Consider the following 14041-nt stretch of genomic DNA (forward strand, 5'->3'; position numbering starts at 1 on the left):
ATGATTTTAACAGTGCATGAAACAGGCCTACTTGATATTAGGATCTAAATCCATATTTAAATTAACACTTTGATATTAACAAGCTTTGCATTTTGTTTTTTTGTGGTGTACCTGGAATCTCTTACGGACTATGCAGTGGTCGTCTGAACTATATTTGTTTCTGTTTTTTGTTCTTGTATCATCGACTATGTTCAAATAGTAATCAGTGTCCACAGTAAATGACTATTACTCCATGTATTTTGTTTTCCAACACAGAAGCTTGTACAGGAATCTGTATTTAATAATGTAATTAGCTTGTTTGATTCCATCATGCATTTATACAGTGCACACGGTAGCTCATGTACAGTGTATATATACTGTATATAAATATAAAGTGAACTAATATTGGGGGGGCAGCGCACACATAGCATGCTTGAGTCTGCTGCATCGACACGATTCCATCTGTCCCCGCTCTGTGGAAACATCCACCTGCACCTGTGAAGGAGGGGAACTGAAAACGCTGCATGGCATGGCACATGACCTTTGACCCGCATGTGACCTTCTCAGTATTGACCTTGAGATCTGGAGGCCCCGGTGGGGGAGTTTGCCTCTTGCCCCTGCAATGCTCCTTCGGCAGGTAGTGCCTTTTCTTCAAAAACAATAGTTCTGAAGTCTGAAGTGTCTTTCCCGAGATCAGTGATTGGAACAGAGACTGCTGAGGTCACATCCAAGAGAGGAGGAGATGAGTGTAAGAAGAGGACCCAACGGAGGGAGGAATAATTCATACACTTCATTTCCTTTTTTATTTTGAAAGACTCCTCGCAACACCTTGAGACACAGGACAGGATTTGATTCCTCCAAGAAGCTAAAACAGTGAAACCACTTTCATATGTTGCAGCCGTTATGTACAGGACCTGATTGTATCTGCAGTGTATGAATGTATAGGTGTGTGTGTGTGTTTGTGAGTGTATGTGCAGAGACATTATTCATTTCACATTAAGCAAAAACTGTTGACGTGTTCTAACAACACTTGAGGGCCTTTGGATGGGATCAAGATTTATTTTCTCTTAACTTGCATCAAGTTTTTTTTTTTTTAAGACGTGTAGAGTATTTGTTGCATTTGTAAATACCTGAATTGATTGTACAGGGACAAGCAGCTTATGAGGCGGCCTATGAAGGCAATATTGTGCATGGTCTGGTTTAACTTGTCGATAGGACCGTATTAAATATAGACTACTCCCCTAGAGAATATCTATATTCATTTTGTTTTTCTTGCTGTGCACAGTGAACATTGTACTGTAACTAACTGGACAGAGAAATGCATACACTTTTGAATTCTGATTGTTTTTCTGGTTTGCTTGTCAGCGAGTTCTATAACTTTCACATTGTACAACAATCTTAAGGGTGAAGCGACAATATTAACTGATGCACACAATGATATTTCTCTGATTTGTATTGGTTCTACACGCAGTACCGATATATAGGTACTGCCAAAATGATGCTCTTTTCTGACAGTATTGCAAATGGTTTTGTATTTAAGAAACAGATTTCTACTAACAGATACTTTCTTTGTCTTCTATTTAAGTTTATCCTTTTAGTGCAAGTATGGAATTCAAGTTACTGGAAATATAATGAATGAATAAATAATTATCTGATTTTGTTCTAGTTTTCAGACTCTTCTGTCGTTGGCCACTCTCTGACTTTGTAGGGCTACACAATGTAACCACAAAGTATTATACCACACAATAAAAATGTGTAATTTCAGTACTGGCCATTTCTTTGACTGTGAAAATAAAAACAACTTTTATCCTTATTGCAAAAATAGATGAGTATATTTTTGGTATGTCTATGTGTTGATGGGCATGTGTGCATGTAACACTTGTAACATGGTTTCAACCAGTGCATCTGAAACCACATCTAGAGCTCCACCGAGGCCCAACAGTCCCCTTACATTTAATCAAACTGCAAGAGACAAAATTAAAGCTCCCTAAATATGCCAGTTTTTTTTTCATCCAGATCCATAAATTATTCTCAGGGACCTTGGTGAAAATGTTGAAAAACGCCCTCACACATTTTTTAAGAAAAGAAAGAAAATCCTGGATCGTCCCCAGGATCCGGAAGTGCACAAAGATTTAATATATTCCTCTCTGACCCAAACCTCATCCATCCACCAGGTTTCATGAAAATCCATCCAATAGATTTTTTGTAATATTGCTAACAAACAGACAACACACACCAATAAAAACTTCCTTAATGTAGAAAATAAATGTACAAACCTATTTCCATTTTAATATACTTAAGTTATGAAAAGTAAAATATTTAAGAACTGAACCCTATGTCTGATATATTATTATACAGTGTAGGACATTATGTGGTTGTTTTGTCCAGATGTTTCCTTCATGTTTCCATTTGTGTTTCTTTTTAAATCCCTTGTGTGAGACGTCTCAGCCTCAGTAAGGAGGTAGGTAAATGATTAATAGTATTGCTATTATTTTAGCTTATTGCATAGTTTTTCAAAACAATGGTGAGTTTGACTTATTTAAGCCACAAACAGTTAATGAAATAAAACCATAAAGACTTTGAAGTGGAAGTGTCTCTTTGCTGGGGTCTACTAAAACAACAGGACACTGCTGATGTGTGAAAAGCCGCAAAAAGATTTGGAAGCACAGGTTGGAAACTTTGAGGCTTCACTCCCCTCAGACACTAGCAGCTAAAGAAAGGCCTCATGAAACACAACAGTTGGGCTCAATCTCATTTTTTGTGCTCACTAGTGGCCCTTTCACTTCCATTACAGTCATATTGTCAGGGTAATGGTGAGAGAGCAGCTGGTGCATTATCACACAGCAGTGGTGTCAGGAAGCGAGGAAGTCTGCTGTCTTGCAAATCCTCTCTCTGCTCCTGGCAGAGGACGCTGCCTTCTGTTCCTCCAGGTACACTAATTCCTTTTTGCAGGCTGAAATTGTTTGGGGGGCGATCGTTCACAGAAGTGTTTGCCGCTAATAACAGCAGTGTTTAAAAGTGGATTGCCTCCCTGCATATTTATAAATCGGTGTTGATGTTTAATTTTCTTTTTCTGTAATGACACCAGGAGAGTTATTAACCCAGGGACTGTTGAACTGCAGCTGTCTGGAATATTTCAGTCAAAAAACAAATGTCTCTCCCTCCGTGTGAGCAGCAGTGATGTCACACACCTGACGACCTTCAGCATCCGGATGATTCATCAATTTGTTTGTGATAGATTTTTCCCTTTTGACTTTACTGCCACCTACTGACAGAAGGCAATTGCGCCGCTGACTGAATGGGCAACAGGCTTTTAAAAACACTGAATCAGAAATGTTGATGCAAGGAACATGACTCAACTTGTCAACAAAAACATGCTAAGGATTATTCTACCATGAAAAATGTGTCACACTCAAATCACACCAACACGTGGCCTCACATCTGGGCCGTCGGCTGTAAGCCTTTGTTTAGCCCTCTGTTGACATCCCCTGTCCTCAATTACAAAGGCTTCCCATAAGAGGCTTAGCTATTTGTTTTCATGGCAACAGAATCACATTATTTGTCTGACGATTGGTGATCATTTGCACCAAACGAGCAGCTGCCCGTTTGCCCCTCTGACCTCCAACCCACCTACCGCCTCCCTCAATCCATCTCATTCCTCATCCAGTCCTCCATGGATCCATCGCGTGTCAGCCGCACGCCTGCCATAGCAGCCATTAGCCATTCCCAGCTCCTCTGTGTCCGGGCTCTTTGATTTATTGCATGGGCTGAAAGCCTTGTTTGAATTGATCTACGGCTGGTTTGTACGTCTACCTCCAGTCTGGTTTCAGAGGGGGGGGGGGGGGGGGGGATAATCACATGGTCTCATTGTGACGTCCTGTTTTTCCGGCAAAACCTCCAGGAGCTTCCAAGGTCATTGTTTGTGTCCCGGATGCTCGAGAGCAGGACCTTATCTTTCAGCATGTACAAAGATCCCCAGTAAAAACATTGTGCGGAATAAAAGACATCAAAGGCAGTTATTAGAAAGACACCAGCATTTAGTTTCTGGTATCCTCAAGTGTGTGCAGAGCTCCAGAGCGTCTGTTCCTTAGATGTAAGTGGCAGAGCCTTTGTGCCTGTATGCAAATGTGGCCTTTTCCAATGCTGTGAGAGCTGCGGAGGATAGTTGTTTATGATTACTCTGTGACATTTCCATATGGCTGCATAACGGTATGGCAACACGCAGACACACACACACACACACACACACACACACACACACACACACACACACACCCACGTGCCAAGACCAAGCTGTTGGAGCTGATTGGTCGGTTTGGTTTGTTTGAAACTGAAAACCCCAAATGCAGGAAGGAAAGGAGGAGTCAAAGGGTGTTCATGTTGTCACCAGTAGCAAATATCGATGGTCAATCTCCTGTTCATACATATAAAATTAGATCTTTGCTATACATACCTAATAATAACATTTAAATATGTATTTTATCATGTTACCATCAACCCTCTCCTCACCCTAAAATTCCTATTCCCCACAAACAACCCCCCCACCGTGTCCCATGTGTATTTCAGCATGGATGGGTTGCATGAGCCCCCACGGAGATCACTGGGGCTAAATCACATTTACCCTCCCTCCCTCCTTCCCCCTCCCTCCTCCATCTCCCTGTTCATCTGCCTTCACATCCCTCCTCCTCCTCCTCCTCCTCTGCCAGGCAGATAGATGAGAACCACCTATTCTTTCTCCAGACAGCAGGGTGTTTGCTGTTCCTCTTATCCACCCCAGACATCGGCCTTGTAACTGCCGTCAGGATCTTGCTCTCTTTGCATTTTTTTATCTTGTGAGAGGGACAAAAACGTTGGTCTGAGGGTTGAATACACACAGATCTCAGATTACCCGAGTACAAAATAATATCCTTTTTAGAGCCCCCTGCTTTTTTTATGGTGTCATGAATTTCCTCAGTGTTGCTAAATTCCCCTGGCCTCTGTGGACTGACCGATTTTCCAGATATCTCCCTCAGGTGCAGATAATGTCTTTTTTGTTTCTGGCCGACATTAACGACAGTTTCCATCTCAAAAGGAGCGAAAGTCCGAATAATAACACCCTCAGGGATTAGAGCAGCAACAACATCTTGATAGTAAGCAATGACATATGTGTAAAGTCAGAGAAATAACTTCTTTTATATGTTCAGCCCAAATTCATCCATGGGGACTAAGTCCGTTAATTAATTCCAGCCTGCTCTTTCTCAAAGATTCCTGCATTATTTATGCGTCGCAGCAGATTATTTGCAGTGCGGTGTTTACAGCCAAGATTTAAATCTAATCCCCGGGGATTGAGATGGTCTCATGTTTGGACTGACACACGGACCAGGCGTTGTAATTAGTAGTGGTGCCCTTTTGATATCTGCGGGATGAAGAACGACTGATGGATAACAAGCAGGCTGGAGCAACACTGCTTTCTCATTTTCTCTTGTCATGCAGATCAATTTATCCGCTCGTGTTTGAAAATCTCCGTCTGAAAGTTTTGATGGTGCTGTGCTGCAAAATAATGAAAAGAAAAAGAAAATCTCATCTCCATTAAATGGGTCTCTAGACAATTCACAAACATAACAGTGGAAATTTCCATTGAGGCATTTTTGCTTGAAGGTTTGTAGCTTCAGGGAATAATAACATAATATGGTTTTACCTGTTGAACAAACACACTTAAATTTAAATGTCTTGCAGATAAATCAGGAATGATAACCTGAGTTTAAACTGAAGCAGTGGTTGAAAGGCAAAAATAGTCTTTGGTGTTGCTGTGGCTCAGGAGGTAAAGCAGTGGTTCGATCCCCAAAGTGACCTTCGGTAAGATTTCCTGCCAGAAGCAAATGAACAGTGTGTGAAGCGGTGAAAGAATGCAGTAAGACTAAAACAGGTCCAAATACAATGTGGCGAGAAGGTGAGTATTTGCAGCTACTGTTGGGACAAATGGGAGGCAAGAATGTTGGCAGGGGGGTTGGGTTCAGGTGCAAACTCTGAGGACATCTTGTGGGCAGGTGAGGAATGGCAGGGAATCAAATAAATCAAAAATAAATGAATAAATAAAATAGAAAAAATGTAATATAAAAAAAAAAAAAAATTAAATTAAATTAATCTAAATTAATCCTGCGCATTCTGCTTCTGCGCAGGTAAATAAAATAATAATAAATAAAATAAAATAAAATAAAAATATATATATAAATAAAAAATAATTATAATTTAAATAAAATTTAAAATTTAAAAAAGCCAATTAATTTGCATGAAAAAAAATGAAAATAATATTAACCAGGATTGCTCAACCCTTGAAAGTACTAACTATAAAATACAATTTCTAAAATGTCTAGGACTGCAAAGCAGCACTGAGCAGGACCGAGTACATGCATTTTGAAGCGTTCATTTAACAGATTTTCCATTCCACTTATGGTGCACCCGTTATAAATAATGTGGAAAGGACTTCAAGACAATGAGAACATTTACTCAAGTACTTTACACAAGTACAATTTTGGTGAAATGATGTAGAATTAACACTTAACTCAGCACTTCTAATGATAATGTATTCAGCAAGTCCCACAGTGGGACTCAAACCCGAGTTGGCAAGTCCATATTAGTTAAGCAGCTAGGTTGACGTAAGGGTAAGAGCTAGCCTAACCCTAACCCAAACATTTTCAACTCATTTAACTAGCATATATGTAAAAGCAGATATGTAGTCTTTCCATCAAGTTACATGCAAATTTCATTAAAAAGGACAGAGGAAAGTTAGTTTTATGAGAAGAATAAAGAGTTGACATGATGAATAAGGACACTGGGGATATTGTAGTAGCAAAGCAATTTGATGATGGCTAATGCACATTAAAGCTGCACTGCCATCAAAACCATGAGGTCAAGCCTTTTACAAGATAATATATCTATAAATATCTTTTTTACAACTTAAGAAATAAATGTTGGCAAGTGTCCAAATGGGACCAAAATTGGCTCTGCACTTTCTTGTGTGAGGCTTATTAGATGAAGAGTTTGGGAAATATGGGTTATACAAACAGACAGTTTGTGGAATTAGCAGGTAGATGCTTTTACTCAGGTTTGTAGATGCTTTCTTTCTTTGTAGCTTTTCTAAATAACGGTGTCTTGTAAGCCTGTTTTAGGCTGGGCAAATAATGTAGGGGTAATATGGGGGTGTAGTAGAGTATGAGAGATTAGCCTCCACACACACACACACACACACGCACACACGCAAACACACACGCACACACACACACACACACACACACACACACACACACACACACACACACACACACACACACACAAACACACACTCTTTTCTTTTTTTTTTATGTTCGTGATGCTCTGGAGCCCGAGGCGGAGCTCTTGGGGGGGGGGGGGAGCCGGACACTTCAGTGGGACTCTCAGTTCTCTGCTCCCGGGGAACAGGCGGGTCTAGCGCCCCCCTAAGTTGACATCCCTCCATCCCATCCTCGGGTGCGGGACCGCGGCTCCGTCAGTCTCCTCTCTCCGGTGCGAATCCATCGTGAAGGACGAACGGAGACGGACGGACACTACCGGAGGGTAAGGACACGACCAGCACCACGCACACACAGACACACACACAGACACACACACAGACACACACACAAAACCGTGGGGTTTGCATTTGAAACCTCATCTCCACAGGCGCCGGGTCCGCGCGTTTTGACAGCTGTGGGATCCGTGTTGTTGACAGAGGGAAGCAGCTTCGTGCAGCAGCCTCCGCAATGCAGGACGGATGGAGACCGGGCTGCGTGTTGCAGACCGGGGGGGGGGGGGGGGGGGGGGCACGCCGTGTGTATCTGACTTGTCGTGGCGGGGGTGAGGCTGCATGTTACATGATCTGCAGGCAGCACATCCTGACGCGCGCTTCTCTCCACCCCCCCACCCCGAAGGAACGTCCCGATGCTCCTCATAGGTGAGATCGTTTAGGGATGTTTTAATGCGACACATCCATCAGCTGTGTAAGTGAGTGTGAGGCTTGAATTCGGCTGTGATCAGACATCACATGAGGCCACGGAGCCTGATGGCGCCCTCCTCCCCCCTCACACCGAGCGTCCACAGCCGGGATCAGGGGGCTGTCAACACTCCGCTCCGGGCTGGAGCTCAGAGGCATGTCCTCATGATGTTTAGCCGGGGATGGAGGCATGTGGTCCGGCTCTGTCCTCCCCCAGGAACGGCCCATCGCAGGGGTGGGGGAGTCCGGGTGTCAGGTGCAGGAGAAGGTGTTGGGCGCGTCCACACACACACACACACACACACACACACACACACACACACACACACACACACACACACACACACACACACACACCTGGCTCCAGAGGAGGGAGGGAGGCTGCTCTTGCTACTTGCTGTCAAAGTAAGGTTTGGGTACTTTCAGGGGAGATTGCCAAGTGGAGGTCTTCATCATGTTGCCAATTGATGAAGGGCACGCTTTGATTTGGTTGTGTAAGGTTGATGGAGGATTTAAAATCATAAATATTATTATTATTTTATTATTTAGATGCTAAAACATTAAATTGGCAATCAGAGGATGTCGCACTTTGTTAAATCCTACATGAGACAAATTGTGATTTGTGAATATGGGCTACACAAATATAATTAGATATATCTTTACACGTCAGCTAAGTTATGTTGTGAGGGTTGGCTGCAGGGGTTTGCAACATCCACCATCAGGTGATTCAAAGACCCATTGGGATCCACAGACCATAAAATAAGCATCAGGGATTGCAGAGTGCTGCACCTAAAGGCTGTGAATGAGGAGGAAAGACCCTTACCAGGCCCCAAGATGTTAGGGACACACACCCAGCCTGTGGTGGAGCTGCCTTAGAAGTCTTGTGATTTAAAAGGCTGATGACACTAAGGTAGAGGACCTCCAAACATACAAGGGATATTCACCATCTTGTCCTGTGTTCCAAAATAACAGAATAACTACAAATGTTAAAAAACAACACAAGAGAGATGTCTTGAAACACAGATTAGCCATACATCATGATCATTTGAATGGATAAACAAGTGTCAGTGTTTTCAGACCCGTGTTGTGAAACCACTTATTTAGCTCTGTCTGAATGATAGGACATTGCACGGTGGACCATCTTCGCTGACTGGTCACTGTGAAGGAGCTATATTGTTTAAATTTGTCTGTAACTCAAGGTTTACAGATATATGTGACCACTGTATCAGATAACGGCTTTCGAAAGGCACATTTAGTCTTCATGATGCTGTTCCGTAATGACTTGAGTGAACGGCTCTGGGCAACACGACAGACAGCAGAGTATGATTTAAGCTTGTAATAGGGATTCACAATGTAATCAACACCAGCCAACTAGATTGGAAAGTCACATTTAATGGGCGTGTTTGTTGTGTGCACTTCAGTAGGGTCGAGCTAAGCCTGCTATTTTGGATATCTGGTCTCCGGTTAACATATAATGCAGGTTTATGAATTGTTTTTGGGTAACTGGGCACTAAAAGATCTTTAATCATCGCCCCCTTTTTCTTTTTCTAGGGTTTGTTTTTGCAATTCAGCGTCACGAGAGTGTGAGATTCCAGCCCGTGTGTTTGTCCGGACTAAATCTGAGCCATAAAGGTGGCACACAATGTCAGCGGGACTCCGTGGCCGCCTGTCAGGGGAAGCACTTTATGAATCTTGTAAGCCCGACTGCTGTTAATGCATCCTGTGCTGTCGTCCCGCGCGGACCCCCGAGGACAGACCCTCTCCTTCATGCTAGGTGAATGAATTTACTCGCTTTAGAAGTAGGCTAACCTGCTGCATGCCGAGCAGCATCTTGAGTTTCTATCCCCTTCTCGCCATACAACGAAATGTCTGATAATGGAGTTTTGAATGTTTTCTAAAAAGGAGGACGCTCCCTTACCAGCACATTTGGCAGAATTTAGTTTTACATAATACAGTATAGCCTGTAAGATGTGGCTGCTCTGTGATGCATGTCGAGGCTACAGCTTCAGCCTCCATTAGTGTCACATTCAAATGACTCAACTGTACACTTACTTCCTCTTCCTCCTCTTCAGTCTCATACTCCCCTCAGTCATGTATTGAGGTAGTCAGGGTGACCTCACCTGAGGCCGACACTAGAGCTGTCAGCCTCCACATCTTCACTTCAGCCAGCATGTGAAGTATGAACATGAATACAAGGGTGAGATTCTTGTGTATAAAACCTTACTGCGAATCTTTCCCATGCACGAAGATTTCTTCATTCCGCCAGACAATGAATTTTTAATTCCCCCGTCTCCTTCAAACACCACCGTCTCAATTCAACCAGCATGATTGTGTTGCTCAAAGCAGAATCTTGGATGTTTCCCAGCAAAGATCAAGGTAATTTTACAGTCATTTTAGGAGATTAGATTTGTTTTACAGATGTCCTTCAGAACCCTGGGCGACTAATTATTGGGCAAAGAGTCAAAAAACCAGTTGAATAGAGGAAGATCGATTAAAAAAAGGCTCTAAACTGATTGGCAGCATTTGCATTTGGCATCAGCTTGTTTGTCAGGCGCTGTTTGTTCTGTCGCATTGAATGCACCGTCAGTCCTTGTGGATGGAATACGTCACCTAGATTTGTTTAATTGTTAAAGTGAACGCTCTAGGAGAGGACATGGCAGGACGAGGCACATGAAACACACACACACACACATACACAGCAGCCTGTATTGCTGCCGCCGTCTCTTTCTCTCGTGCTGACAAAACGTGCGATGCTCTCGTCTCGATGCTTCCTTCAAATTGCTCAGCAATTTGCCGTCCGGTGATCAATGGGGGAGATCCACTAATGGTACGGCAGCGAGGCAGAGACATGACGTCTTCTGTGTTTGCCTGGAGACAGACCACTCCTCTGTTTATGCCTGAGGAAGAGAAAAGGCCTCAGTCCCCATCTGCCGTCCCCGGCTATCTGAATAGAGCGTCTGCAATTGATTCTCCCGCTGTGGACTGCTCCTGCTCTCTGCATGCACGTGACCCACAGATCTTATGCGTGGAGACAGAGCTAAATGGGGAAGAAAACTCCCAGGCACAGTGCATGTTTGTATCGTACTGAAGATACAAACTGTGCTATGTTCACTGTCACTGTCCCCTGCAATTGCAACACTCAACACAACACCTTGTAAACTCAATTTGTCATTATAGTTTACTGTTTGTTTCACCATTCATAGAATTTCCCCCAAACAAACCCATCAAGCCATCAACATGTATTGTCACCCAAACGTTCCTTGTTTCATGACATGCAACATTAACATCTCACATTTACCAGTAAAGAATAACTGCTGAAGAAGTCATTACTTACTCGTTTTTTGTTGCAATGCTATAGTGGAAGAGAAACTCGCAAACTACAGTTATCAATTGAGAAGCACTTTGCCGTGAAATATGCTCGTAAAATGGATAAAACTCATTGACAGCACACAAGATGAATTGCCCGGACCGAGGCTTTTGCTCTTAGATGTACTGCGAGTTACATCAAATAAACCTGGTTCATGGTAATGGTAGTGAAGTGTTAATCAAGTGATTGAGTTTAGGAATAAAAAGTCTTAAATTTGTCGAAACTTTATACAGAAAAGAATCTTGCGAAAACCCAAAGAGAGACTAAGATCAGAAATAAGGTTTAGTTTGCATACAGAATTTTAGATGACGGTTTAGTTACAGTCACTCAAAGTTCTCAGTTGATTTGCCAAACTTTTTGGAGAATCACCAGTTTCCATCATTTCCGTAGTTTGACCAACTGATGTGTGGTTGCATGCACTGTTCTATTCCCATTGTTACCTGCTTGAATCTAATGATCACAAAGAATTCCCCTCACCACTTTTTCCAAATTTAAATTAAATTTTGACATGAAAACGCAATCTGTTCAAATGTATTGAAAAGGCGTCCCCAATTTTTCGTAGCGAAACAATTTAGCAGTTCTGGCTTACTTTACTGATAGGTCAAAAGGGCATTCATTAGGTCAACCTTAAAGTGAGCGCCCCCTGGTGGATCACAAAGCAAACTTGTGACGGTCAGATAGGGCTGGGCGATATGGGAAAAAATGTAATCACGATATGTTTTTCCATATTGATCGATCTCGATTCTTATCACGATATGTAGTTTTTGATCAGTTTCCTGAAGCCGTCCCTCTCCACTGTGCTCAGGGGCATCATATCTGTAGCTAAGCAATAAGTAATAGCGCTCGTTATATTTTTTCCCCGCTTCGATTGTTTTCATATGGGGCAATGGCTGCAAAACACGACTGGATGGACTGTTGTTTTGCAAACATAGCATCGCTAACGTTAGCGATGCTAACGTTAGCGATGCTAACGGGAGACGTAGTGGTCTTGCCTGTCTCTTTGTTTGGTGTCGTGCAAACTTGAGCCAACATAGTCAAACTCTCTGTGTAATCACTGGGATGGTGCCGTCTCAGGTGATTGAAAAGGTTTGTGGTGTTTCCCGTCCTGGCTGGTACCGAGCGCCGGCATATTTTGCAGACCGGCTTCGTCTGCTCCTCGTCCTTTTAGCCGTATCCAAACCACGTCCACACAACTGACGTCGCGTTACGCTTTTTTCCGACAATGTCTTCGGTTTCGGGTGATGTAGTGATGTCGCTATCACATTCGGCATTATTTTCGCTGTCCCCGACTTCAGTTTCACTCATTTTTTCTCCTTTTCCCAACTTCGTTCTCTCTTGTTCTCTCTCTCGCAACTGAAGCAGCTCTCACGATGGGAAGTGGGCGTGTCGTGTCCTAACTGCAGACGGCAGCCGGCAGACTCCGACACTGTTGTTGCGCTTACTTTTGCCACGTGAGATCGAATACATGTCACGAGGAGATAATCGAAATCGATCAAAATTTTATCGCGATCCCGAATCGGGATCGAAAAATCGCCCAGCCCTACGGTCAGATACTCTTCTAGATTTTACATTTTGAATTCATACATGTCATTACAGTTTGAATATGAAACCGCCCCACACATTTGAATTGATGTTGAAATTTACTAGATACTTTAGCTATATATATAATCATTGAGCTACACTGCTCCTGCTCTTGTTTTTGTGTTTGTGTTTGTGTGTGTGGCCCTACAAATACAATTGTGTGAGTGTGACACTAATAGCTCTACAGCAGTCTGTGATAGTTATCTTTCCATATGTATTAGGGGTGCAACGATTAGTCGACGTCGTCGACAAAAATCGATGACCAAAATAGTCGCCGACGAATTTACCCGTCGATGATTCGTTGGTGACGTCATAGCACGTGTGTCCGTGCCGCGCAGCGGAACTAAACGTCGTTTTACTGGAGGTGCTGATGGAAGTACCTGAGGAGTGAGCCATCTCGCTTCCTTCCTATCTCTGAAAGTCGCGCATGTGCAATAGCGACGAAACATGGACCAATGTCGGCGTCCGCTGCCGCGCGCAGTCGCGCACCAGAAAGTAAAAAGTTCGGGAGAACTACACTCTTAACATGGCCCGAGAAAATCTACCTGCAGTATTTGTGCGGCGGACCTGCTCTCCATGGAAGCAGGACACGCGCATGTGAGGAGGAGGAGGCACGTGTGACTTCGTAACGGAGACGATGCGGACTCGCCTCTGTCAGATGTTATATATACACGTATATATCTGCGCGCAGGATTCTAGCATCCATTAAAAAAATATGGTTTAAACTTTTTATTAACGAGTTTAAAAGCGTTATGTTATCCTATTGCCTGACAAACGTCTTGTTTTAATCACAATTAGTTAGTCAGAAGAAGACTGTAGTTTCGTTTGTTGATGTTTTTATTGCTGTTACTTTCCCTGTCATTTTTGTTAACAGGAAAAATGAATACTTGATTTTTAATTTATTTGTTTTATTAGCACTTTGCCTGTCCTTGCTTTTAAATGGACAAAAACTTGATTTGTCTTTGCTTTTGTGTCAACAGTACCCTTATATGAAACAAAGTTTATTAAAAGACATTTTTTTTTAATGAAGTATCAATATTTATTGCCTTTATTTTCAGTCATCACATGCCTCGAACAACCTCAAGCTAAATTTAAAAGCTGCTTGCTAAATAAGAGCAATTGAGAAT

Source organism: Limanda limanda, chromosome 8 (assembly GCF_963576545.1).
Source record: "Limanda limanda chromosome 8, fLimLim1.1, whole genome shotgun sequence".
NCBI classification, from domain to species: domain Eukaryota; kingdom Metazoa; phylum Chordata; class Actinopteri; order Pleuronectiformes; family Pleuronectidae; genus Limanda; species Limanda limanda.